General features: G+C 40.6%; 1 long non-coding RNA gene across 2 annotated transcripts; it reads right to left on the bottom strand.

Annotated features, from left to right (window-relative positions):
* Positions 1-24724: 24724 nt before the first annotated feature.
* On the bottom strand, positions 24725-26822 carry LOC136235672 (uncharacterized). Of its 2 annotated transcripts, XR_010691872.1 has the most exons (4): positions 26169-26822; positions 25803-26073; positions 25308-25391; positions 24725-25208 (listed from the first exon to the last, which is right to left on the bottom strand). It is a non-coding gene; the product is annotated as an uncharacterized lncRNA (long non-coding RNA). The 2 variants fall into 2 exon arrangements; XR_010691871.1 differs by lacking the exon at positions 26169-26822 and having other exon boundaries at positions 25803-26149.
* Between the last annotated feature and the right edge of the window lie 987 nt (positions 26823-27809).

The following is a 27809-nucleotide window of genomic DNA, read 5'->3' as shown; positions in this document are numbered from 1 at the left end:
CTGCTCCTAGAACTCCTCAACAAAATGGGGTTGTTGAAAGGAAGAATAGAACAATTGTCGAAATTGCTAGGACAATGCTGAGCGAAAATAGGCTTCCAAAGTATTTCTGGGGTGAAGCTGTCCACACAGCATGTCACATACTCAATAGGGCTTTAGTTAGACCTATTCTTAAGAAAACCCCATACGAACTTTGGAAAGGAAGAAAGCCCAATATTGGCTACTTTCGTGCTTTTGGGTGTAAATGTTTTATACTCAATACAAAAGATAATCTTGCAAAATTTGATGCTAAAGCTAACGAAGCGATCTTTTTAGGGTACTCAACTAACAGTAAAGCATATAGGGTGCATAATAAACGAACTCAAGTTGTTGAAGAGTCTGTCCATATAGAGTTCGATGAAACTAACCCTGCAGGAAAGACAACTCAGTCCGCCGAAGATGAACCGAGCTCAGCTTCCGTTGACCAAACAGGAGCCACTGAGTCATCAGTACAAGGGCTGACCAAAGGTAAACACGAACCCGAAATTACCTTTGCTGACCAATCTATTCCTGCAGATATTGTAGAAACACCTATTCCAGACAACTCAACATTACCTAAAGAAATAAAAATTCCAAGAGGACATTCGGAGAAGTCCATTCTTGATGCCGCTGACAACAAGCTGATGACAAGAGATCAGCTTAGAAAATATCTCGGGAATGTTGCATTCGTTTCAGTAAATGAGCCAAAGAACTTCGCCGATGCTGAGCACGATGAATATTGGATCAATGCTATGCAAGAAGAGCTTGATCAATTCACAAGAAATGAGGTATGGGATTTAGTACCAAAACCTAGGAACCAAAAGACCATAGGAACTAAGTGGGTCTTTAGAAATAAACTAGATGAGCAAGGCAATGTGGTCAGAAACAAAGCCCGACTTGTAGCCCAAGGCTATAGTCAGCAAGAGGGCATTGACTATGGTGAGACCTTTGCTCCTGTTGCTAGGTTAGAGGCTATACGTATATTGTGTGCATATGCTAGCTATATGAACTTTAAATTGTATCAAATGGATGTTAAAAGTGCCTTTCTTAATGGTTTTATAAACGAAGAGGTATATGTTAGTCAGCCTCCAGGGTTTGAAGATCCAAAACTTCCAAACCACGTTCATAAATTCAAGAAGGCCTTATATGGCCTGAAGCAAGCTCCAAGAGCTTGGTATGAGAGGTTGACCAACTTCTTGCTGACCAGGAATTATGTCAGAGGCAAAGCTGACACAACCTTGTTTATTAAGAAAAAGGGTAAACATACCCTGCTGGCACAAAATTACGTAGACGATATAATCTTTGGTGCTACTGACGAATCTTTGTGCAAAGAGTTTAGTAAACAGATGCAAACTGAGTTTGAGATGTCTATGATGGGCGAACTCAACTTCTTCCTTGGACTTCAAATCAAGCAAGGTAAGAACGGCATCTTCATTAGTCAGTCCAAGTACGCCAAAGAAATGCTTAAGAAATTCGATATGGAAGATTGTAAACCCATATCAACCCCAATGGGTACTGACACTGTCCTATGCAAAGATGAGAAAGGTAAATCTATAGATAGCAAGCTATATCGAGGTATGATTGGCTCTCTACTTTACCTTACTGCTAGTAGACCTAATATTCAGTACTCATTATGTTATTGTGCAAGATATCAAGCTGACCCTAGGGAATCTCACCTTATAGCTGTAAAAAGAATCTTTAGATATTTGCAGAGCTCAGTCAATGCAGGTTTATGGTATCCAACCTCAAGTGACTTCACACTCATTGGATACACTGATGCTGACTATGGACGAGATAAGCTTGAACGTAAGAGTACTTCAGGAGGATGTCACTTCCTTGGAAACTGTGTAGTATCTTGGTTCAGCAAGAAGCAGTCATCAGTTGCCCTGTCTACAACTGAAGCTAAGTACGTAGCTGCTGGAAGCTATGTTGCACAAGTCCTATGGATTAAGCAACAGCTTGAGGATTACGGAGTTAAAACAGAAACAATTGAAGTCAAATGCGACAACAAAAGTGCCATTGACCTATCTAAAAATCCAATCCAACACAGCAGGATGAAGCATGTCAGCATAAGGCATCACTTCATCAGAGATCATGTACTCAAGGGTGAGATCAAGCTGACCTACGTTCCAACAGATGAACAGCTTGCGGATATCTTCACGAAGCCTTTGGCACCTGAGCAATTCAACATACTAAGGGAAGCAATCGGTATGTCTAATCCTCTTCAATAATACTATGTGCTTAATTGAATGTTGAATGATTACCATGCTGAGTGACTTGTGCTAAATTAGTAACTCCTACATGCTGAGCTTAATATGTGTTATAGAAAATCACCCTATGCTGAGTAAGACATACATGCTGAGTGAGTATCTTAGGCTGAGTTACTAAAGCAGTATGAAAACCCTCTACGTAAAACTGTGCACTCAGTACCACAAAACGTTCAGTATTCTAACAAACTGAGTAAAATTCACTTGCCCAATTAATGCTAGCACACGTGCCATAAATAGCCACCTAGGGAGACGTAATCGCAATAATGAAGAAAACGAACGCGCCGAACATGTCATAAATGCTAGGATCTTTGTCGATTGATCATCTCGAGGTAAAATGGCTAGTTCAACGTATAGGATCAATTCGAACCTCTATAAATAGTGGAAGATTTCTCACTTAACTCTCTTTACACTTGAATTCTTTGGCATTCAAATCTCTCGCTCTCTAAATTCCAAATACTCTCAAAAAATCTCTGAGAAAATCATGTCGGACTCTCAGAATATCTCCGGCGGTGATTACGACAAGAATCACTCCGATGAAAACCCTAAGTCTCCTCCTCAGCAGGAATATAGCGAGACTCCCACCAAAGGACAAGGTCAGCATAACCAAACCCCAAGCAAGAGCCCTCAAGTTGACCTCGCAACCTCTTCGAAAAAGAAGAAGAAAAAGAAGGACAAGCAGCCCAATGAAAAGATTTTCCTCAAAGTCTATAAAAGCGTCAAGAACCATGAAGTACTTCGATGTCGATGGTTCTCTCCGAGCTTCGTAACGGCTGAGCAACCATTCTGTGAGTGGATCTTGAAGAATGGATGGGCTGGACTCTTCTCCCTTCCTGGTAAAACCTACCCTAGGTTAGTAAGGGAATTCTACTCCAACCTCTGTGTTGACAAAGAAGATGTTGACCATCTGGTAACCCATGTCAAAAGCCAGAAAATAACGATTACCCCATCTTATCTAGCAACCTTTCTAAAGCTACCAGCCAAAGGGAAAGAATTCAGAACCACAAAGGAGAAACTTGACCACATCGTGACGTTCTGTAAGCCGGAGGATCACAAAGGGGAAATAGCTAGTACATGCATGGGTCAGAATCAAAAGATGGCTCACTACCTGCTAACTAACTTTATCTTCCCTAAAATCAACTCAGCATCATCCGCTTCAAACTTCGAGCAGTGCTTCATCTGGCACATGCTGACCTATCAACCACTCAACATGCCGGTGTTTCTTGTTGGTGCACTTCAACGAAGTACGGGGAAACTCGGGATGGGGTCCCTCATTACCAGAATCCTTGAAGATCATCAAATAGACCTGATAAATGAAACTGATACTTTGGGAACTGAAATCACAGCGGCTCTGCTATTTGGGTTAGTATATAACCAACCCCTCAAGTCTAAGAAGGGAAAAGAGGCCATTGAGGAACATGAGGAAGAAGCTGATGTTGCACAGGAGGTGCAAACCAAGAAAGAAAAGAAGAGGAAAGCAATTCAAACCTGTTCCAAAGATGTTGATGTTGTTCCAAAGAAAATCAAGTTTGTATCAAAGGGGAAGAAAGTTGATATTGAGCAAACTTAGGACACACCTAAGTCAGCAGAGAAACGAAAAAGGCAACATGAGCCTGAAGAAGAGATGGAGGAAACTCCAGAGCAACCTTTGCAGAAAAAGAAAAAGAAATCCTCGGAGTTAAGTCCTATTGATGCTGCCCCCCTTGGTTTCGTGATCTCCGATGATTCGCATTTCGCCAGAAGTCAAGAAATTGACCTTGAGAAAATCCCTGCTGACCAAGAGGAAGAAGAGTTGGGAAATCTCAGAGGTCAGTTTGATGCTGAGGAGACAGCAAATGTTGAGCAACATGAGACAGTTAATGTTGAAACACCTTTCCACAAGATTTTGATTTGACAAAATCATCCATGATTAAGAGGCAATTAAATTTAGATGCTTTTGATTTAATTGTACTAATATGTTTGTTAAATATTGAGTGCACAAAAATATAAAGTAAAGACAGGACAAAAGTTAGCACAAGCAAAGCTGAGTAGAACGGAACTCAGCATGACAGAATGGAAGCTGAGTGGAGTAAAAATCAGAAGCAAAACGAAGCTGACTAACGATTGAAGAATTCTTCAGAAGTGATTAAACAGAACGGAGCTGACCTTGGAGGTACTCAGCATGAACCATGAACATTCGAAGAGAGCAAACGAAGTTGAGTAACAGTCAGGACAGCATGAAGGATCCGTTCACTAAAAGACGAAGTCTGCCAATCTTCTGCACCATTAATTGGAACCTCGAAGACACCTAAAAGACCAATTCCAAGAGTCATGGGACGATGGATTATTGAAAAAGACAACTGACGCAAACAGACAAACCAGACGCTAGAAGACAAACCTGACGCCTGAAGAAAAACAGAGAAAAGGAATGGCGGTGCAGTCTGAAGCTATCCAGAAATTGTTCCCCAAAAGAGCCGTTTTGACATTAACGGTTAAGACATTTCAAACGATCAAATCTACAGATTTCCTTCTATAAAAGGACAATCGAAAAACTGAAAAAAAAAAGCAAGCATCGAAAGAAAAATACAAGAGAGAAAGTTTCAAAAGCACTCAAATACAAAAAGAATCTTACACCGACTTTTCTATTCTATGTGTAAATGCTAGATTGATTTGCAATCATCTAAAGTGTTCTTTAGTTCAAAAAGAACAAGTCTGTGATCAATAGGAATATTGAGAGTGAAAAGCTGAGTGCTTGGTTGTAAGCATTTCAGTGGTAGAGAAATCTAGGTGCTGGGTTGTAGCACTTAGTAGGAGTTGAGTAGACAAATAGAGGAAGGTACTCTTGCATATTCAACTGCCTTGTAATTGGTTTGTGCTCTACCTTTAAAGAGCTCAGTATTGGATTCAAAAAGCCCGGAGGACTCTGGGGACTGGACGTAGGCAGAGAGGCCGAACCAGGATAAGTGATACTGAGTAATTTCTAAACTCTCTCTCATAACTGCATGTGTTGTTTGATTTATTTACTCAGCATATAAATTGCCTAAGCTGACCCTGAGTAAGTAAGTGGTGCTGAGTTAGAAGCTGACCTCCAAGAGTGTCAATTCCTAACTCCTAAGGAAACAACTTTAGTCAACATCTGACTAAAGCTGTCCTGTGATATATCTCACCAAGCTGACCAAAGGCTGAGTTAATAAACTCTCAAAATAAACATCCAGTCAGCTCAATTTAAAAACGCAAAAAGTTATATTAGTTCCTAACCCCCCCCCCTTGGAACTAATTACCAGGGACCAACAAGTGGTATCAGAGCCTAAGCTCACTACTCAAAGATTTAACAATCTTGAGCTGATCCCTAAAAATGGGTGAGAACAGCACTCGTTTCCTTCCTGGAAACCAAACAACGCAGATACTCCTTGAGGGATTATCAATCACTAGACCTCCCCTATTCTTTGGATCAAACTATACTTTCTGGAAGAATAGGATGAAGAACTTTATACAAGCCACAAACATGAGTGCATGGCTTGCGATTGTTCAAGGTCCACATGTGCCATACAAAACTGTTAACAATGAGAAAATTGTTAAAAGTGAGGCTGAGTGGACAGAGGATGACCTCAGAAAATTACAAAATAATGCTTCGGCTATAAATATGCTTCACTGTGAACAGCTTCAGTATGTAACATGCCGTGTGAACAGCTTCACCCCAGAAGTACTTTGGAAGCCTATTTTCACTCAGCATTGTCCTAGCTATTTCGACAATGGTTCTATTTTTCCTTTCAACGACCCCATTTTGTTGAGGTGTTCTAGGAGCAGAGAAGTTGTGGTCAATACCACTGGTTTCACAGAATTCATCAAACTGTTGGTTTTTGAATTCACCACCATTGTCGCTTCTAATGTGAGCTACTCTTAGGTCTTTGTCATTTTCAAGCTTTTTGATCATTGTGGTAAACATCTCAAAAGTTTCATCCTTGCTACTCAGCAAGATGATCCAAGTGTACCGAGAGAAATCATCTACAATAACCAAGGAGAATTTCTTACCTCCCAAGCTGAGTGGCTGGATAGGTCCGAAAAGATCCAAGTGTAGTAATTCCAATGGTCTTTTGGTTGAGACAATATTTTTGCTATGAAATGACTTTTTAGTTTGTTTGCCTTGCTGACACGCTTTACATAGTTGATCTTTTTCAAACTTTAATTTGGGTAATCCCTCAACTAATTGCTTTCTAGCTAATTTGGCAAGAAGGTCCATGCTGACATGCCCAAGTCTTCTATGCCATAGCCAGGAGTTGTCCTCTTTAGACACTAGGCATATGTTTTTAGAAAACTGTTTTTCTAAGTTTAACATATATACATTTTCTACACGAGGGGCAGTTAAAATCAGTTCATTTGTATTTCCCTCGAGTATTTGACACTTAGTATCATCAAATACAACCTTTCTGCCGCTCTTGCAAAGCTGAGCTACACTCAGCAGATTGTATTTGAGACCTTTAACTAAGGAGACAAACTCAATAGTTGGGTTACCTCCGATAGTACTTGAGCCGACTATCTTACCCTTCTTGTTGTCTCCAAAGGTTACACTTCCACCTCGTTTAAGCTCTAGTGTGATGAACTGAGTTTCATCACCTGTCATATGCCTTGAGCATGCGCTGTCTATATACCATAGTTTTGACTTCTCCACGCATGTCAAGCTGACCTGCAGTTTAAACTATTCATTTTTAGGTACCCAATTTCTTTTGGGTCCTTTCTTGTTAGTATAAACAGGTGCAAAATCATACTTTAACTTGTGACGGCATACTTTTATGGTGTGGCCTGGCTTACCACAGAAATCACAAAAGGACACCCTTTGTGGGTTGAACTGAGTATAGTCAGCATTATTGTGTTGGGCATACCAACATACTTTTGTGGTATGCCCTTTTCTTCCGCAGAAGTCACATTGGACAGCCCGCTTGTTATGCCAACACACATCCTTTATGTGTCCCCTCTTTCCACAGCACTCACATTGAGTAATTTGCTTATGCTGACTGGTATTTGCATACTCAGCATGGGTTTTATTTCTTTTTAAGCCCTTCTCTTGACTTTGTAACATTGTGATATCCTTTCTAAGTTTCTTCGACTCAGATTGAACCTCCGTGACAAACTTATGTAGGATTTGCATGTCGGTATGCAAGTCAGAGTTGTCCTGGAGAAGATATCAGAGGTCACTCAGCTTGACCTCTTCAATCTCATCACAGCGCCTGCTGAGTGCCTTAATCTTTTTGTTACACTTCTTAGTTAGTGTATATAAATCACTTAAGGCATTTACCATTTCGTTTCTAAGTAAAAGTAAGGATGTTACCTCATTGTTGTGATTCTCCTGGTCAGTTTCATCAGAAAGATCAGCATGCTCACATTGGGATTGGTCAGCTCCATCATCTGCCATAAAACATATGTTGGCTGTTTCATTTTGCTCAGCTTCAGATGATGTTGACTCATCACTGTCACTCCATGTGGCTACCATAGCCTTTTTGCTTCCCTTCTTCTCTTTCTTGAGATTGGGACAGCTTGACTTGATGTGCCCGGTTTGATGACACTCAAAGCATGTGACAGATTTCGAGCTGTCCTTCTTGTACTTGTCACTTGACTCAGCTTTGTACTTATCATTTCTTTTAAATGATCTTTTGCCGTTTCTATCATTTCTCCTGAACAGCTTTTTCATTTTTCTGGTGAACATGGCCAGTTCCTCATCATCAGTTGACTCTGCTTCAGTTGAGTCAGCTTTCATGACAAGGGATTTTTGTTTCTTATCTTCTGATTTTTCTTTCTCTTTGGCTTCAAAGTTTTTCATAGAGATTTCATGAGTTAGCAGAGATCCGATCAGCTCATCATATTTGTAGGTAGTCAAGTCTTGGGCTTCTTCTACGGCTGTTTTCTTTGCTTGCCAGCTCTTGGGCAGACTTCTCAGAATTTTCTTCACTTGTTCTTCTTCAGTGAAGTTTTTTCCAAGCCTTTTTAGCTCATTTATAATGTTTGTGAACCTTGCGTTCATTTCTGAGATGTCTTCATTCTCCTTATTTCAAACAGCTCATAGAGTCTCATATGTTGATTGACTTTAGACTCCTTAACTTTGCTTGTGCCTTCATATGTCACTTCAAGCTTCTTCCAAATCTCCTGTGCTGACTCACAACCTGAAATCTTATTGTATTCTACAGCATCTAACACACAGTGAAGCATATTTATAGCCGAAGCATTATTTTGTAATTTTCTGAGGTCATCCTCTGTCCACTCAGCCTCACTTTTAACAATTTTCTCATTGTTAACAGTTTTGTATGGCACATATGGACCTTGAACAATTGCAAGCCATGCACTCATGTTTGTGGCTTGTACAAAGTTCTTCATCCTATTCTTCCAGAATGTATAATTTGACCCAAAGAATAAGGGAGGTCTAGTGATTGACAGTCCCTCAGGGAGTATCTGTGTTGTTTGGTTTCCTGGAAGGAACCGAGTGCTATTCTCACCCATTTTTCGGGATCAGCTCAAGATTGTTAAATCTTTGAGTAGTGAGCTTTGGCTCTGATACCACTTGTTGGTCCCTGGTAATTAGTTCCAAGGGGGGGTTAGGAACTAATATAACTTTTTCATGTTTTAATTGAGCTGACTAGATGTTATTTTGAGAGTTTATTAACTCAGCCTTTGGTTAGCTTGGTGAGATATATCACAGGACAGCTTTAGTCAGATGTTGACCAAAGTTGTTTCCTTCAGAGTTAGGAATTGACACTCTTGGAGGTCTGCTTCTAACTCAGCAGAACTTACTTACTCAGGATCAGCTTAGGCAATTTATATGCTGAGTAAATAAAGCAAACAACACATGCAATTATAAGAGAGAGTTTAGAGATTACTCAGTATCACTTATCCTGGTTCGGCCTCTCTGCCTACGTCCAGTCCCCAGAGTCCTCCGGGCTTTTTGAATCCAATACTGAGCTCTTTAAAGGTAGAGCACAAACCAATTACAAGGCAGTTGAATATGCAAGAGTACCTTCCTCTATTTGTCTACTCAACTCCTACTAAGTGCTACAACCCAGCACCTAGATTTCTCTACCACTGAAATGCTTACAACCAAGCACTCAGCTTTTCACTCTCAATATTCCTATTGATCACAGACTTGTTCCTTTTGAACTAAAGAACACTTTAGATGATTACAAATCAATCTAGCATTTACACAAAGAATAGAAAAGTTGGTGTAAGATCCTTTTTGTATTTGAGTGCTTTTAAACTTTCTCTCTTGTATTTTTCTTTTGATGCTTGCATACATTTTCAGTTTTTCGATTGTCCTTTTATAGAAGGAAATCTGTAGATTTGATCGTTTGAAATGTCTTGACCGTTAATGTCAAAATGGCTCTTTTGGGGAACAATTTCTGGATAGCTTCAGACTGCACCGCCATTCCTTTTCTCTGTTTTCTTCAGGCGTCAGGTTTGTCTTCTAGCGTCTGGTTTGTCTGTTTGCGTCAGTTGTCTTTTTCCAATAATCCATCGTCCCATGACTCTTGGAATTAGTCTTTTAGGTGTCTTCGAGGTTCCAATTATTGGTGCAGAAGATTGGCAGACTTCGTCTTTTAGTGAACGGATCCTTCATGCTGTCCTGACTGTTACTCAGCTCCGTTTGTTCTTTTCGAATGTTCAACGTTCATGCTGAGTTCCTTCAAGGTCAGCTCCGTTCTGTTTAATCGCTCCTAAAGAAGTCTTCAACTTTAGTCAGCTTCGATTTGTTTCTGAATTTTAACTCCACCCAGCTTCTATTCTGTCATGCTGAGTTCCGTTCTACTCAGCTTCGTTCGTGCTGACTTTTGTCCTGTCTTTACTTTATATATTTTTGCACTCAATATTTAACAAACATATTAGTACAATTAAATCAAAGCATCTAAATTTAATTGCCTCTTAATCATGGATGATTTTGTCAAATCAAAATCTTGTGGAAAGGTGTTTCAACACTTCTGGGGTGAAGCTGTTCACACGGCATGCTACATACTGAATAGGGCTCTAGTTAGACCTATACTTAAGAAAACCCCATATGAACTTTGGAAAGGTCGAAAGCCCAACATTGGATACTTTCGTGCCTTTGGGTGTAAATGCTTTATACTCAATATAAAAGACAACCTTGCTAAATTTGATGTTAAAGCTGATGAGGCGATCTTTTTAGGGTACTCAACAAACAGTAAAGCATATAGAGTATTTAACAAAAGAACTCAGGTTGTAGAAGAGTCTGTACATGTTGAGTTCGATGAAACTGACCCTACAGGTAAGTCAGCTCAGCCTGAAGAAGATGAACCAGGCTCAGCTTCCGCTGATCAACCAGAAGCCTCTGTGTCAAACATACAGGAGCTGACCCAAGGTAAGCAAGAAATTGAAATATCATTTGCTGACCAATCTATTCCTGTAGAGATTGTAGAAACACCTCTTCCAAACAACTCAACATTATCCAAGGAAATAAAGATCCCAAGAGGACATACAGAACAAGCCATTCTTGATGCCGCCAACAACAAATTAATGACCAGAGATCAACTTAGAAAATACCTCAGCAATGTTGCATTCGTCTCAATACATGAGCCAAAGAACTTTGCTGACGCTGAGCAAGATGAATATTGGATCAATGTTATGCAAGAAGAGCTTGACCAATTCACCAGAAATGAGGTATGGGATTTAGTACCTAAACCTAGGAATCAAAAGCCCATAGGAACCAAATGGGTCTTTAGAAATAAGCTAGATGAGCATGGAAATGTGATTAGAAACAAAGCTCGACTTGTAGCCCAAGGCTATAGTCAGCAAGAGGGTATAGACTATGGAGAAACGTTTGCTCCTGTTGCTAGATTAGAAGCTATACGTATATTGTGTGCCTATGCTAGTTATATGAACTTTAAACTATACCAAATGGATGTAAAAAGTGCGTTTCTTAATGACTTTATAAACGAAGAGGTATATGTTAATCAACCTCCTGGATTTGAGGATCCAAAATTTCCAAATCACGTTTATAAACTCAAAAAGGCCCTGTACGGCCTAAAGCAAGCTCCAAGAGCTTGGTATGAGAGGTTGACCAACTTCCTACTGACCAGGAACTATGTCAGGGGAAAAGCTGACACAACCTTGTTCATTAAGAAAAAGGGTAAACATACCCTACTTGCACAGATATATGTTGATGATATAATTTTTGGTGCTACTGACGAATCCTTGTGCAAAGAATTTAGCCAACAGATGCAAACTGAGTTCGAAATGTCCATGATGGGTGAACTCAACTTCTTCCTTGGACTTCAAATCAAGCAAGGAACGAATGGCATCTTTATAAGTCAGTCTAAGTACACCAAGGAAATGTTAAAGAAATTCAGCATGGTAGATTGCAAACCAATATCAACCCCCATGGGTACTGATACGGTCCTATGCAAAGATGAGAGGAGTAAGTCAGTTGATAGTAAACTCTATCGAGGTATGATAGGTTCTTTACTCTATCTCACTGCCAGTAGACCAGACATTCAATACTCAGTATGCTATTGTGCTAGATATCAAGCTGACCCCAGGGAATCTCATCTAACTGCTGTAAAAAGAATTTTTAGATACTTGCAAAGCTCGGTTGATGCAGGTCTATGGTATCCAACCTCAAATGACTTCACACTCATTGGATATACTGATGCTGACTATGGACGAGATAAGCTAGAACGTAAGAGTACTTCAGGAGGATGTCATTTCCTTGGAAGTTGTCTAGTATCTTGGTTCAGTAAGAAGCAATCATTCGTAGCTCTGTCTACAACCGAAGCTGAGTACGTGGCTGCTGGAAGCTGTGTTGCACAAGTCCTATGGATAAAGCAACAGCTTGAGGATTACGGAGTCAAAACAAAGACAATAGAGATCAAATGTGACAACAAGAGTGCCATTGATCTATAAAAAAATCCAATCCAACAGAGCAGGATGAAGCATGTTAGCATAAGGCATCACTTCATCAGAGACCATGTACTAAAAGATGAGATCAAGCTGACCTACGTGCCAACAAATGACCAGCTTGCAGATATCTTCACAAAGCCCTTGGCACGAGAGCAATTCAACATACTAAGGGAAGCAATTGGTATGTCAAATCCACTCTAACTAAATCTGTATTGAATAATTGTCATATGAGTGGAACTTTGAGTAATTGTGCAAATGCCACCCTATGCTGAATTGACATATATATTGAGTGATGATACTGAGTAGTCATAAAAGCTGAGTAAAACATCCTATGCTGAGTAGATAAACATATTGAGTAATCACTCTATACTGAGTAAATACACATGCTGAGTGAGTGATGTATGTTGAGAAATAATCTTCACAAAAGTTAGGCACTCAATATCGAGGATGTTTCGAATTCTAGTAAAACCTAGTAAAAACCCACTCGCATAAAGTGAACCTACACGTGTAAACCTCTGGCACCTTGGGAAGACGCACATTAATGGCAAATCCTATGCGCCGAAGATGTCATAATTGACAGAATTTTTGTCGATTGAACGTCCCTAGGTAGAAACGGCTAGTTAATGATTAAGGGCCGTCGTAAATTTATATAAAAAGGTGGAAGAATCCCCACTCTTCATTACGCCTGTAATCTCCCAAACTCGAACTTCCTTCTCTCTAAAAACTTCAAAACCTTCAAAAATGGCTTCCGGCAAAAACAAATCCCCTAAAACTCAAACCACAGACAAATCCACTGACCACGATGGTCCTTCAACGGAAATCGAAAGGACAATGATCAAGGTACACTCAAAGGTCAATAATCTGGAGGTTTTAAAGTGCCAATGGTTTTCTCCAAGTTTCATCTCATCTGAGAAACCATTCTGTGAATGGATCAAGAAGAACAAATGGAAAGGTCTCTTCTCTCTTTCAGGAACATCTTACCCCAGGTTAGTACGGGAATTCTACTCGAATCTACGTGTTGATGCAGACGACTCTGATTATTTGGAGACCACTGTGAAAGGTCAGAAAATCGTCATAACCCCTGCTTATCTAGCCACACTGCTAGAATTACCAGATGAAGGAATTCAATTTAGAACGACAAAATAAAAAATACCAAAAGCCACATCTGATAAGCTAAAGGGGTTCTGTAAACCCAAAGATCATAAGGGGGAAATACCCAGCACCTGCATGGGTAAAGAACAAAAGATGGTCCACTTCATGCTGACCAACTTTATCTTCCCCAAACTCAGCTCAGCTTCATCCGCATCAAATTTCGAACAGTGCTTCATCTGGCACATGTTGACCTACACTCCATTCAATCTTCCCGTCTTTCTAGTTGGTGCGTTTCAACGAAGTGGTAAGAAACTCCGCTTGGGATCTCTAATCACAAAGATTCTTGAAGACAAGCAGATTCAAATGAAAAGTGAAACAAGTAGCTTGGGGAGTGAAATTACTGTAGTTCTGCTCGATGGACTGTTGTACAATCAACCTTTGAAGGGATATGAAGGAGCTGGAGATGTTGAGGAAGATGAAGAAGATGAGCAACAAGAAATTGAGCCTGAAGCTGAGCCTGCAAAAGAGGTTGAAGCTCATGCTGAGTCACCAGAGACAGCTCAGCCTGAGAAGAGAAAGAAGAGGAAGGCTGTAGAAACCTGCTCCATGGACATTCATGATGTCCCAAAGAAAGTAAGGCTTTCATCAAGATAGAAAGCTAAAGCTGACAAGGCTAAGGAGCATGCTGAGAAAAGAAAGAGGCAAGAAGAGCCTGAGGATGAGAACGAAGAAACTCCAGAAACCCCTTTAAAGAAAAAGAAAAAGGGTAACTCTTTAAAGATAGTAGAAGCTGTCCCACTAGCCTCTACTCAACCTAAAGGTCATGGAACTGGCCAAGAAAAGGAAGCTGAGCAACATGTTGAGCACCAACAAGTTAATACTGAGGAGGAAGAATACCCCAATGATGATGCTGAGCAGAAAAAGAAAGAAAGTAATGTTGTTGAGGGACCTGTTGAGCAACCTGTAGAAGAGGAGACAATTGCTACTGAGTCCAGTGAAGGTCTTCGAACTGACCATTCACCGCCAAAAACTGAGACCCGGCGAAGATTAAAGAAGAAAGTGCAAAAGCAAATTGATCTCATAGACGACTTTCCCATTGACGAGCCTGAAACTGACCTCTCTACAATCCAGTTCCAGTACTTCTCAAATGAAACTGAGTCTCCACTAGAAGATCTAGTGGAAAAGCAAGCCTCTGTTACTCAGGATGAGGAACAAGCCAAAAACCCTGCAAATCCAACTCAAGCTACTCAAGGTGACACACTTCCTGTTTCCACTTCACCTCTTCAAGCTGAGAAGAGTAACTTATCGAATCAAGTTCCACCCTCAACACAACATGTTGATGATTCAGCTCATCCAATCAATCAAAGTCCAGGTACCAATCAAGGTACTCAATCTGGCAGAGAACCAACTCCTCCACCACCATCAAATTCTGAACCAGCCTCTGAGTCCAATGCTGCTAAGTTTGCATACTTGAATGCTACTGAGTCTGGCCGACGGGTCATTGCTTCTGCTCAGTCCTTGCTTTAAGATTTCCATCCTACTCAAGCTGATGGTCCCCAATCTACTCCAGTTGAGTCCTCTCACCTGACAGGTATTACTCAGCTTCTGAATGAACTTCGAGGACTAAAAGATCTGGTTACTGTTATCACTGCAGTTCAGACTCAGCAACCAAACCAAGAGCAAATAGCAAAACTGACTGAATTAGTACTTACAATGGCCACTCATATGAATTCGCTTGAAGGAAAAATTCACCAACTGTCAGAGATCAATCCAGGGTATGTCACTTCCACTGAGCTTCAAAGCTACTTTGTTAAGCTAGCAGCGGAACTGACCATCTCGAGAGCCCCTGCCAATCCTGAATCTGTTACATCTACTGAATTGCAAGACTGTTTTTCAAAATTGAATACTGAGCTGACAAAATTAAGTCCACCCGGCCATACTGAGTTTGTCACCTCTACCGAACTCCAACAGTGCTTCACCAAGCTTCATACTGAGCTGACAAGTACACGTGACTTAGTATCCTCCTCTTCCCAGTGTACTATTGACCAATTAAGTGAGGCAGTCAGACTACTGAACCTTGATAGAGCCCAGATGGATGTTGATCTAGTCTCCAACATAGAACTCGTGAGCTTTTCACAAGCTATCATGAAGGCAATGCGTATTAACAATGCCCAGCGCATGTTTTATGATTCTGCTCTTCTAAAGCTGTTCCATCAATCTTATGCTCAGATCACAAGCTCAATCACCTGCCTAAGCAAAGCCCATGAATGCCTTCTCAGCATGATCAGCAGCTCCCTTCGGGTTCCTAGGCACGTCCAGGACGATAGCATCCCCGTCATTGACAGTTTGGGTGAAAGCACCAAAAGGCTTCATCGCTACTCTAACTATCTCTCCTCTGCCGCCAGAAATAAGACCTTCCTTTACCAACCCGATGATGGCAAAACGGGGGAGACAAGTAGAGGAGGAACTCAGCCTGCAGGAAATGCCTCTAGAAGCAATGAGAAAGGCAAAGGAATTGCCCTAGCTGAATCCTCAGCTCAGAAAAAGAAGAAGTAGAACTCGTTTAGTCATGTCTAGAAATTATCCTGTCTTGAAATGTTGTTTGAGTAAATCCTTTTTGTTGTTTGTCTCTGTTGTTTAACTCAATATTACAAGTATTAGTTTTCTTTCTGATCTGACTAATCTAGTTTGAACAGAACAAATTAAAAAGGTTAAACACACTAACACCAAAAATAAACTGAGAGACAACATCCTTCCAAAACTGAGTCAGTACACTCAAATGTCTTAAGTCTAAATTAGATCTTGGAAGGCTTAGAATAAAGTTAAAACAAAATGTATGCAACCCTTACGGGGGAGTAGTTTCAACATGAAAAATAATTCGATCATGGGGTAACTTATAACTGAGTTCCGTAATTATGTATTTTGACAACATCAAAATGGGGGAGTTTGTTGAAACACCTTTCCATAAGATTTTGATTTGACAAAATCATCCATGATTAAGAGACAATTAAATTTAGATGCTTTTGATTTAATTGTACTAATATGTTTGTTAAATATTGAGTGCACAAAAATATAAAGTAAAGACAGGACAAAAGTTAGCACAAGCAAAGCTGAGTAGAACGGAACTCAGCATGACAGAATGGAAGCTGAGTGGAGTAAAAATCAGAAGCAAAATGAAGCTGACTAACGATTGAAGAATTCTTCAGAAGTGATTAAACAGAATGGAGCTGACCTTGGAGGTACTCAGCATGAACCATGAACATTCGAAGAGAGCAAACGAAGCTGAGTAACAGTCAGGACAGCATGAAGGATCCGTTCACTAAAAGACGAAGTCTGCCAATCTTCTGCACCAATAATTGGAACCTCGAAGACACCTAAAAGACCAATTCCAAGAGTCATGGGACGATGGATTATTGAAAAAGACAACTGACGCAAATAGACAAACCAGACGCTAGAAGACAAACCTGACACCTGAAGAAAAACAGAGAAAAGGAATGGCGGTGCAGTCTGAAGCTATCCAGAAATTGTTCCCCAAAAGAGCCATTTTGACATTAACGGTTAAGACATTTCAAACGATCAAATCTACAGATTTCCTTCTATAAAAGGACAATCGAAAAACTGAAAAAAAAAGCAAGCATCGAAAGAAAAATACAAGAGAGAAAGTTTCAAAAGCACTCAAATACAAAAAGAATCTTACACCGACTTTTCTATTCTATGTGTAAATGCTAGATTGATTTGCAATCATCTAAAGTGTTCTTTAGTTCAAAAAGAACAAGTCTGTGATCAATAGGAATATTGAGAGTGAAAAGTTGAGTGCTTGGTTGTAAGCATTTCAGTGGTAGAGAAATCTAGGTGCTGGGTTGTAGCACTTAGTAGGAGTTGAGTAGACGAATAGAGGAAGGTACTCTTGCATATTCAACTGCCTTGTAATTGGTTTGTGCTCTACCTTTAAAGAGCTCAGTATTGGATTCAAAAAGCCCAGAGGACTCTAGGGACTGGACGTAGGCAGAGAGGCCGAACCAGGATAAGTGATACTGAGTAATTTCTAAACTCTCTCTTATAACTGCATGTGTTGTTTGATTTATTTACTCAGCATATAAATTGCCTAAGCTGACCCTGAGTAAGTAAGTGGTGCTGGGTTAGAAGCTGACCTCCAAGAGTGTCAATTCCTAACTCCCAAGGAAACAACTTTAGTCAACATCTGACTAAAGCTGTCCTGTGATATATCTCACCAAGCTGACCAAAGGCCGAGTTAATAAACTCTCAAAATAAACATCCAGTCAGCTCAATTTAAAAACGCAAAAAGTTATATTAGTTCTTAACCCCCCCCCCCCTTAGAACTAATTACCAGGGACCAACAGTTAACACTGAGTTGGTTGAAGAACAAGCTTAGCCAACAGCAACGGAACATGCTGACCTAGGGGTAAATTCACCTTCTGACTCTCTTGATTCTATTCAAGCTGACCCCTCTCCTCCAAAGGTTAATAAATTAAGGAGACTCAAGAAAAAGGCTCATAGATCTCCAGTTATTGACCTTTTAGGTGATTCTCCTCTCCGGGATCCCATCACCGATCTCTCGGACATGCAGTTCCAATTCTTCTCCAATCCTACCGAGCCTTCTCCAAAGGAACTTCAGAAAAAGCAAGCCTCTGTTACTCATCCTGAGGAACAAGCCAAGACTCCAAAAAATCCAATCCCTGTGTCGAGCAAGAGCTCGAAGTCCAAGCTACTCAAAGAGAAAAGCATGCAAAGGAAAATCCTGCTCAAACTGAGTTGACTCCTCCTGCACCAACTCAAACCAACATTGAGCAGGTCAATATCTCTGCTGATCCACCTCCTTCCACTCCAATATCGCAGAATGTTGAGAAGTCAGTTCCTGCAGCTGACCTAAATAAAAGCCCAGCTGTTAACCAAGCTGGCCCCTCTGGTTCCACTTGAATTCTGACAACTGAGCACATTCCTGAAGCAACATATGTCTATCTTCATGCTACTGAGTCCGGGCGTCGCATTATTGACTCCGCTCAAACTATTCTTCAGGACTTGAACACTTCTCATGCCGATGATGCTGGGTCTGCAAATATTGAGTCACCACAAATCTCGTCTGTCACTCGGCTCCTAAATGAGATCAAGGGTCTCAAAGATCTAATAAGTGTCATGACAACGGTCCAAACACAGCAACCCAAGCAAGAATCCATCGTCAAGCTGGCCGAACTGCAGTTAATGATGGTGAATCACATGGATTCCCTTCAAGGCCAAATTAATGCTCTTTCTGCAGTCAACACGGGCTATGCTACCTCTGCTGAGTTGAATCAACATTTTACCAAGTTGAACTCTGAGCTGACCGGCACTCGCGAGCTAATCTCCTCAACTTCTCAATGTTCGGTCGAACAAATTAGCGAAGTTGTCCGTCTACTCAACTTGAGTAAAGAGGAAATGGAAACTGATCAACTCAAGACAAATGAACTGTTGCAATACTCCCAAGCCACCTACAAACATGTGCGCCACACGAATGCTCAACGTCAGTTTTATGATTCGTCTTTGCTTAAGATGTACCATCAAGCTTATGCTATGCTGACTGACACTATCACATGGGTAGGAAAATCACAAGAATACATATTGAGTATGCTCAGTGCCTCTATCAGAATTCTCGGTGCTACTTTGGACGATGGAGTTCTAGTGTTTGATGGTCTAAGGGAAAGCACGAAAAGGCTCAATGCCTATTCAGTCAGATTAACTTGTGCTGCTCTCAACGACACTTTCGTTCCTCCTCCGGCAGATGCTGGCAAAACGGGGGAGAAAGAACAAGCTGATAGAACTTAGCACACAGCAGAAGCATCTGGTAGTCAGCAGCAACACAAGGGAAAAGGCAAAGTCAATCATGCCCAAGTCAATAGGAAGAAATAGTCTGGCTAGATTTGCTAGGGTTTATTCTTGACTTGTATTTTTATGCGTATTTTGTCTTGCTGACTATCTATAGAAATTATGCATCTCTTATTCCAAATTGATTAATCTTATGCGATGCTTACTTACGTATTGTGCCTTGTGCTAATTTGTCTAAATAGAACAAACAAATAAAAGAAAAAGGAATATACTCAGTACACACTAAGACTTGATACATCTGCTCTGACAATGTTTTCCCATAACTCTGATATCAAACTAACCATGTATCAAAACTGAGTCAAAACATATTCCACATATTGACCTCTTCTGAAAGCTGATCTAGGCTCATCTGAATTAGATCTTGGAAGGTCTAGAACTAAACTAAGTCAGCATAAGCATGCCTTAACTTTGCTCAATTAAATCTTAGAAGGTTTAGAGTTAAGTCAAGTCAATAGATGCAACCCTTACAGGGGAGTAATTTCAGAAGCATAGAAAGAATTTCAATCATGGGGAATCTCAATGCTGAGTTCCATCAATTAAATATTTTGCCAACATCAAAATGGGGGAGTTTGTTGAAACACCATTCCACATGATTTTGATTTGACAAAATTATTTAAGTTAATCCATGATTAAGGGACAATTAAATTTAAGTGCTTTGATTTAATTGTACTAATGTGTTTGTTCAATGATGAGTATAAATATAAATACAAATAGGAATAAAAAGTAAGACAGGACGAAGTCAGCATAAGATCACAGCACAAGCTGAGTAGTGTGAAACTCAACGTGAGAGAAGATAAGTCATCTTCAGAACAGAAGCTTAAAGATCAAGAAGCTGAGTGGAACGAAACTCAGTATCAAAAGTAGAAAAGTCTTCTTGAGAACTATGTCTTGCAGAACGAAGCTGACCATGGAAGCTGAGTAAAAGAGAACTCAGTATATGTATTAGCAAACAATCACAAACAAAGACAAGCTGAGCGATCTTCAGGACAGCATGAATGATCTGTTTGCTAAAAGACAAGTTCCGACAACTGTCTGCACCAATAATAGAAACCTTGGAATTATGCAAAAGCCAATTCCAAGGTGCATGGGTCAACTGTTCTGTTGCTAAAAGACAAATTGGCACAAAAGGACGAAACCTGCAAGAAGAAGACAAACCTGACGCCTACGGAATTTAGATGGCAGGATTGGCCTGCAAAACTGAAGCTGACCAGAACTTGTCTAAAAAAGGAGCCGTTTGGATCAATGGACAAATCCAAAGATTCAAATCATTTCTGCTTCAGACCTCAACTATATAAGGACATGATCATTCTTGAATCATAAGCCGATCACAACAAGAACAAAAGAGCATATATACAAAGCACAAAAAAGCCAAAAAAGATCTTACACCAAATTTCTATTCTTGTGTAAAAGCTAGATTGATTTTCTGTAATCATCTAAAGTGTTCTTCATTCGAAAAGAACAATTTGTATCAATTGTAAAATTGAGAGTGTTGTGCTGAGTACTCGGTGTTGAGTGCTTAGTGGTAGAGAAATCTAGGTGTTTGGTTATAGCACTTAGTAGGAGTTGAGTAGACGAATAGAGGAAGGTACTCTTGCATATTCAACTGCCTTGTAACCGGTTTGTGCTCTACCTTTAAAGAGCTCAGTATTGGATTTAGAAAGCCCGGAGGGATTCTGGGGACTGGACGTAGGCGGAGAGGCCGAACTAGGATAAGTCGTGCTGAGTAATCTCTAACTCTCTCTCAATATATATATCTATATGTGTTGCTTGCTATATTTACTCAGCATATAAATTGTTTAAACTAACATTGAGTAAATAAGAGTGCTGAGTTGGAAGCTGACCACAAAAGTGTCAATTCCCAACTCATACGTAAAATAGCTCTAGTCAACATCTGACTAAAGTTGTCTTACACTATAATCGGTTGTGCTGACCAAAGCTGAGTTAACTAAACTCAAGAAAATATATTAAGTCAGCTTAATTAAAACGAAAAAGTTATATTAGTTCCTAACCCCCCCCCCCCCTTGGAACTAATCACACGGGACTAACAGTATACTCGTACAATTAGTAGCACCGACAGGACCACACCTCATAAAGGACATATCTACCACCCTCAGATCCGAAAGAGCAAGGGGGTGAAAGAATTAGCATCCATTCGGTGAGAACTATTGGTGGAGTCACTGGAAGAACTTGAAGCTGAACCAGTAGGCTTGGAAGCCTGAACTTTCCTGGTGACTCGTCTAAACAGTTCAGACATTAGAGAGGTTTTTGAGCTTTTCTTGAGAATTTTTTTGAAATGGGAAGTTATAAGGGGAGAATGAACCATTCAGTTCCTTTAAAGGGTAATTGCGCTTGGGTACGAAAGCCGATCATCCTCCCACTTAAAACTCATACAGGATGATCGTCCTTCGACAAAGACGACCACCGTTCAATAAGGATGATCAGCCTTCGCAAGCAGGAGAAACGATTCAAAAGCGGTTTTCCAATCCCAAAAGTCATTAATTCGTATATTTAATCCCCAAAACGTTTCTAAAATGTCATTAAGGGCATTAGAGATGAATGTGTGATTTAAATGACATTTATGTTGTATGTATTTTCATTTAATGCTTTTGTAAAAAGTCGATTTCACCCCGAAAGGGGAAGTTTTGTTTTGTTTTGATCCTCATGTTGATCAAGGGGAAAAATCTAACATCAAGGATGTTTACTCGAAACAAGTAATCCAATATTTGATTTTCAATCGGAGGTGTAAAATTTTCTTTCAAATTGATCGATTGAAGAATCAATATGCATTCCGAAAGGCACTATAAGTCCTCATTTGCAAAGAAAGGATAATTTCCTACATTTTTTCTTGATTGAAAGGGGAAAAAAATTGTTCCAAAATTATACAATCAAGGAATGAACGCATAATCCAAGATACATCTAGGTGTTGTTTCAAAGAGGAGCAATCACAAGAATAAGAAATGGTGGATTTCTTCTGAGTTCGACAGCTAACCATAGTGTTAACTCGTCATCTGGGTAGCATGAAGATGGACTCATTGTGCATGTGATAAGAAAGGAATTATCAAAGTGGACCAATACAATCATAGCACATCCTTTTTGCAGCATTATTGATGGTACCCCCCGCATCATGTGGAATTATTGATTTTTTTGCTCCAGCCTCAGTGGTGTCTACCAAGTTATCACGTAAGTAGGTAAGATAGCATAGATGATGGAGACCGTGTATATATGAAAGGACGTATGGCAAGCGGTTACTCCACACATACCAAAATTTAAAAACGTGTATTACTTTTTTTATTGGCAAGATAACATAGAGACATTCCTCCCTCATTTGCTCTATAATGAGTGATATTTCGGCCGAAGATGGGGTAAGTATAGTCGCCTTCATCAATGGTGGATGATAAGGAAGGTATGGAGGATGGAAATCCCGCATATACATAAATCGTATTATAGCAATCTTTCTCTTCTCGATCGACGGATAACCACAGTGTTAGCCCGGTGGCAGGATAACATGAAGATGGGCCTCCAACGTATATGACAAAAGATAAGATGTATGGAAAGCGGGTACTCCATATGTACTAAAATAAAAAAAAATGGAAGTTTCTTTTTCCTTGATCAGCAGGTGACCACTATGTCAGCTCACCAACAGGATAGCATGAAGACGGGCCTTCCACACTCAAGTGACAAGGGATAATATTTCGGTCGAAGATGGGGTAAGTGTGGATGACTTTATCAATGGTAGGTGGTAAGAAAGGTACTACAGACGATAATTCCACACATACAAAAACCACAAAATTAGTTCACTTCTTCCGATCGATGGATAACCACAGTTTAGCTCGATGGTTGGATAGCATGAATACGGGCTCCCTGCATGTGTGGCAAGAAGCGAGATAGAAATTAAAGTTGAGTATGCACGGACGACACACCAATGACCGGCCTCATGCCAAATAGGTAAGTCCTTTACCACTCACTGTGTTATTCAATGCTTAACCAATTCTGACCGTCTAGGGCTAAAGGCTTGGGACGTTACAAAATTGGTTAAGTGAGTGGCAGCCGCTGAGCATAGATTTTTTCAACCTCAATGATGTGTCAATTGTTAACCTTGAGTTGCAGCTTGATTCGGGAAAGGCACCCACCTCTAAGCCACAAAAGAAGTTTCAATTATCGAACAGGAACAAAACGACCAAGAAAATAGATTTTGACTAGGTGAAGGCTGATCAGCCTTCGTTAGGGACAATCATCCTTTATAATGAGGCGATCCGATTTCTCAGGAATGTGGTTGTATTGAATATCCAATGCATGGGAAAACAAGGCCACATCATCATAGGGAGGCCGATTGGCCTTATCTAGAAATCCATGAAAGGTCGATCGACCTTGGATCCTAGGAAATCGGGGATATTGTAGGGCTAATGTAGATTGTCACAATCAAATTTCAATGGGTACAATTGGTTGATCCACATTCCAAACTTTTGAGCCTATTCTATCATTGACCTAACCTTTCAAGTTTTTCGATCTATCATTTTCTCTCATGTGCCCTGCATTTTACCTAAACCATCTCTCACAAGTGTATTTGATTTAGCAAGCTCTCTCTTAATTTCTTGTTTCTTTCCTTTTTCTTCAAATGTGGTAGTACTTCAGGTGGTCCTGATTGATAGGGCCAGTTAGCTCGTTTCCACCCATGTCCATGATGTGTGATGCCCCTCTTGATAGTATCCTCTTGATCACATAAGGTCCCACCCAATTTGGCTTGAAATTTCTTCTAACTTCCACGTTGGTCGACTTCGACTGTTTGAGCATTATACCTCCCACTTTTAACGCATGTTTTTGAGGTCGCACCTTCTTATTGTAAGCTCTTGCCATCCTATTCTAATACATCTGCGAGTGGTCAGGATGATAGCGGGTAGGGTACCCGCGGGTAATGTCAATCTCAAACTCTTATCCTTTTATTTTTTAATTACCAATACCCATCTCATTACCATAAGGGGTATACTTTTTGCATCCCATACCTATCCCATTTAATTCGCGGGTACCCTTACCTGTTAAGAATCAATAAATAAAATAAAAAATATTACAAATTTAACAAAGTATAAATTTAATAAATTATCTATCTAAAAATTGAACAAATTGAACCTTAATTAATAAAAATAAAGTATCTTAGTGGTATCACTCAATAGTTGAAAAACAAAAGGTTAGGGGTTCAAATATCACGTCCTACATCTAAAAAACAATGATATTTATTAATATATAAAAAAAGTTATGACGGGCAACGAGTACCCTGGGGGGTTTTGATCTCATACCCTTTTATACAGGGTACGGGTAGTCCCATTAGGGTCGGATACCCGTGGGTACAGTACCCGTTGTCATCCCTAGGTCCAATGCCTTCAGCCTCTTCTCATCGATCAATGCTTTGTACCCACTTGTCTTCATCGGTCTTGGCCTCCATGATTACCCTCAATGACTGCGCTTCGATCTCGACTAGCAAGACGGCTTCTGCTCGTATACTAGTGAAAATGGGGTTTCTTTCGTAGGTATCCCAATGATCGACCTTCATTTGCAGAGAATAAGGTAAAAGAAAAAGCATAGATGTCATCACATGGGCAGAAGTAAAATAGTTCAAAAGAGGGGCGTCAAATGGCCCAATTTAACATAAATTAAAATGGCCCCGAAAGACCACAACTATAAATTATCCTGAAGGACCATAATGTACTACGCCCCATAGAGCTCAAAGTAAAAGAAAAAAAAACAGATAAATGGTAGCCAACAAACGGCTACATGTGGTGAAGCTCTTAGCCTAGTGGTTGAGAGCTTACCTATGCCTTGGGAGGTCATGGGTTCGAATCACATCCGGGTCTGGTGGGGATTTTTCTTTCTTCTTTAATGTAAGCGCATTGCGCAAAAAATTTAAAAAAAAAAACAAAAGGGTCAGGGGGATTCATCATCTTCCTCACATGTGCTCTCCTCGGTGTCCCAGTTCTCTTCATCGTCAGTATTCATACTAATGGTACGCATACTTCTAGAAGCATTGGACTACTGTGAAAGTTGGCGAGTCAGCTCGGCATTCCTTCGTCTCTCTTCCCTCACAACAGCCTGCAAAACAAAATAACAAAAGAAAGAGAGATGATAAGCATAGCATTCATACATGCATACATATCATTCATTCTATATCATACATAAACAAGAGCTCACTGAGAAGTCATGATTATCGAGGCGCCATTGGTGCTTCATAGCATTGATGACTTGGTTCATGTAAGCACCTTGGGAAGCAGGGATCTGCGATAGAAAAAGGCGAATAAACGGAAAAACGTAAAGAACAAAGATCCAAGAAGGTAAAGAGTCAATACTCATGTGAGTGGTCCCAAGAGGAATAAAGTCCACATAGTAGGTCAAGTCCGCCACGAAATACCGAGTGTAAAGTGCCCCCATAGTGTTCATGAGGGAGATTGCCACTAAAAGGTGGTAATAAGTGAGCCTAGGGTACCACCCTCTAGAGCACCAGCCATGCCTAAATAAGGACTCCCAGAACCGCTAGACAAACAATGGCCTCGACCAGATCGACATGTGACTAGTCATGTCTTCCTCTTCCCATAAGGACAAACAATATATATATATATATATATATATATATATATATATATATATATATATATATATATATATATATATAATGCAGGTACCACTCACCGCATCAGTTTTGATAGAAGGTCCGACAGTAGAAGGCTTCTAACTAGAGGCGTGATCCTCAGTCGAAAAGGGAGAAGGCTCCTATGAAAAGTAGGATAAACACCCTCAGTCGACAACACGGGTCCTATAATAGGAACCTTGATCCAATTCCGTACCCTCTCTCCCAAATACCAGACCCGGGAGTAATGACACACCAGTTGTATATTCGGGATTTGGCAGCAATCATCGCTCGGGACCACCCCTCTTCCTTGCCCCACGGGTCGACACCGATCTGATACAAAACAAATAAGAAAAGAGATGACACTGTCACGTAAGCATAAAACTGCACATATATATAGAATAACGAATGTGGGTATGTGCAATTACATCATCCCAGGTCCGCTGGCAAATGCCTCCGTCCAGCTCGTAGTGTGAGGATACGCCAAACTAGACCAGTTGTTGTACCACAACTTCAGACTAGGGAATTCCTTCACCGGATCCAACAAATCGGGAGGAGGAAGGTGACGATGCTCGAACCCCTAGATATGTGAAAATGAGGAACCAATCAATAAAATATCAAAGCAAAAAGGAACAAAAACATACATGACAAAAGAGAGAAGTGGCTGAGATAAGCACACGTACCTTGACGACGATGTTGAGTCCCTTCAACAACTTGTTTTGCTTCCAGACGCATAGGTCCAAGTCGTGCATGAGATGAGCAAGGCCAGTAGACCCTCAATCGTAGGAAGGGACCTTGTCCAAATCTGCTAACACATGAAGCAAAGTCAAGCATGCCTCACTACCCCCATGGCAAAGACCATCGCAGAAAAAGTGATCAGTATCACGGTCCGAGCACACTGCTCCACCTGCTTTGGATTGGAAGGGTCGATCACCTGCTCCGCCAACCACTCCTTCAAAACCTCCAGCTGTCTATGATCAGATGGGAATGGGCACCCAATCTGCTCGATGATCAATTTAGACTTCTATAGTACTGAGTGAGCCCCAAATCCAAAGGCAAAGCATCCCCTTCAAAATATAGGCTTGTGATGGCAGCAAAGTCAACAGTGGTGATCGTCATCTCCCACACACTCGTGGAGCACTTGATGGATACCACCCACACTTTCCATCTGAGTGTGGGGGAGATGGCGCTTACAACTGTCGACTTTGTTGCCATCACGGGCCTATCTTTCGGAGGCGATGCTCTGCCTTAAGATTTGGGGTTCACTCATGGTACTCTGGAGTCTAGATTGATCGCCAAGCTAATCGGGTACCCATTCACATCTGATCGGATACAACTAAAGGCTCTGATGGAGTGGTGGGAGGAGCAGGTGATTGACCCTATCGATCCAAAACAGGTGGAGTAGTGTGCTCGAACCGTAATACGAATCGCTTCTGCGACGGTCTTTTCCATGGGAGGTGATGAGGCATGCTTGACTTTGCTTCAGGTGATTGGCCTTGCTCATCTAATGCACGGCTTGGATATATGCGTCCGAAAGCAAAACAAGCTCTTGAAGGAGCTCAACATCGTTGTCTAGATACATGTGCTTATCTCATCCACCTTTTGTCTTTTGTCTTGTATATTTTTGTTCCTTTCTGCTTTGCTATTATATTGATTGGTTAATCATTTTCACAAATATGGGCCTTCAAGCACCGTCTCCTTCCTCCTCCTGATTTGTTGGATCGGGTGAAGGAGTTCCCGTATCTAAAGTGGTGGTATAATGACTAGTCTAATATGGCATATCCTCGCACTACAGGCTGAAGGGGGGCACTTGCTTTGTAATCTCATCCATAAATCGACGTTGCTCATGATCCAAAGATCTTAAACAGGCATCGATCTTCTAATCTAATACTGGCGTGATATGGAGAGGCTCCAGTATATTGCTACTAGCATCAGCGAGGCCATGATTATGGGTGGCCAAAGTACTTAGAATATCATGATTTGGTTGAAGAACCAGCTGAACTACAAAACTATTTAAATGAGACATTTACACGAAGTAGGTTCCACGCCCATCGCACCAAATGATGTCT

The sequence above is a fragment of the Euphorbia lathyris genome, chromosome 7 (genome assembly GCF_963576675.1).
Source record: "Euphorbia lathyris chromosome 7, ddEupLath1.1, whole genome shotgun sequence".
In the NCBI taxonomy this organism is placed as follows: domain Eukaryota; kingdom Viridiplantae; phylum Streptophyta; class Magnoliopsida; order Malpighiales; family Euphorbiaceae; genus Euphorbia; species Euphorbia lathyris.
Note: the sequence above shows the minus strand (reverse complement) of the source record. Positions and strands in the feature narration are given on the sequence as shown.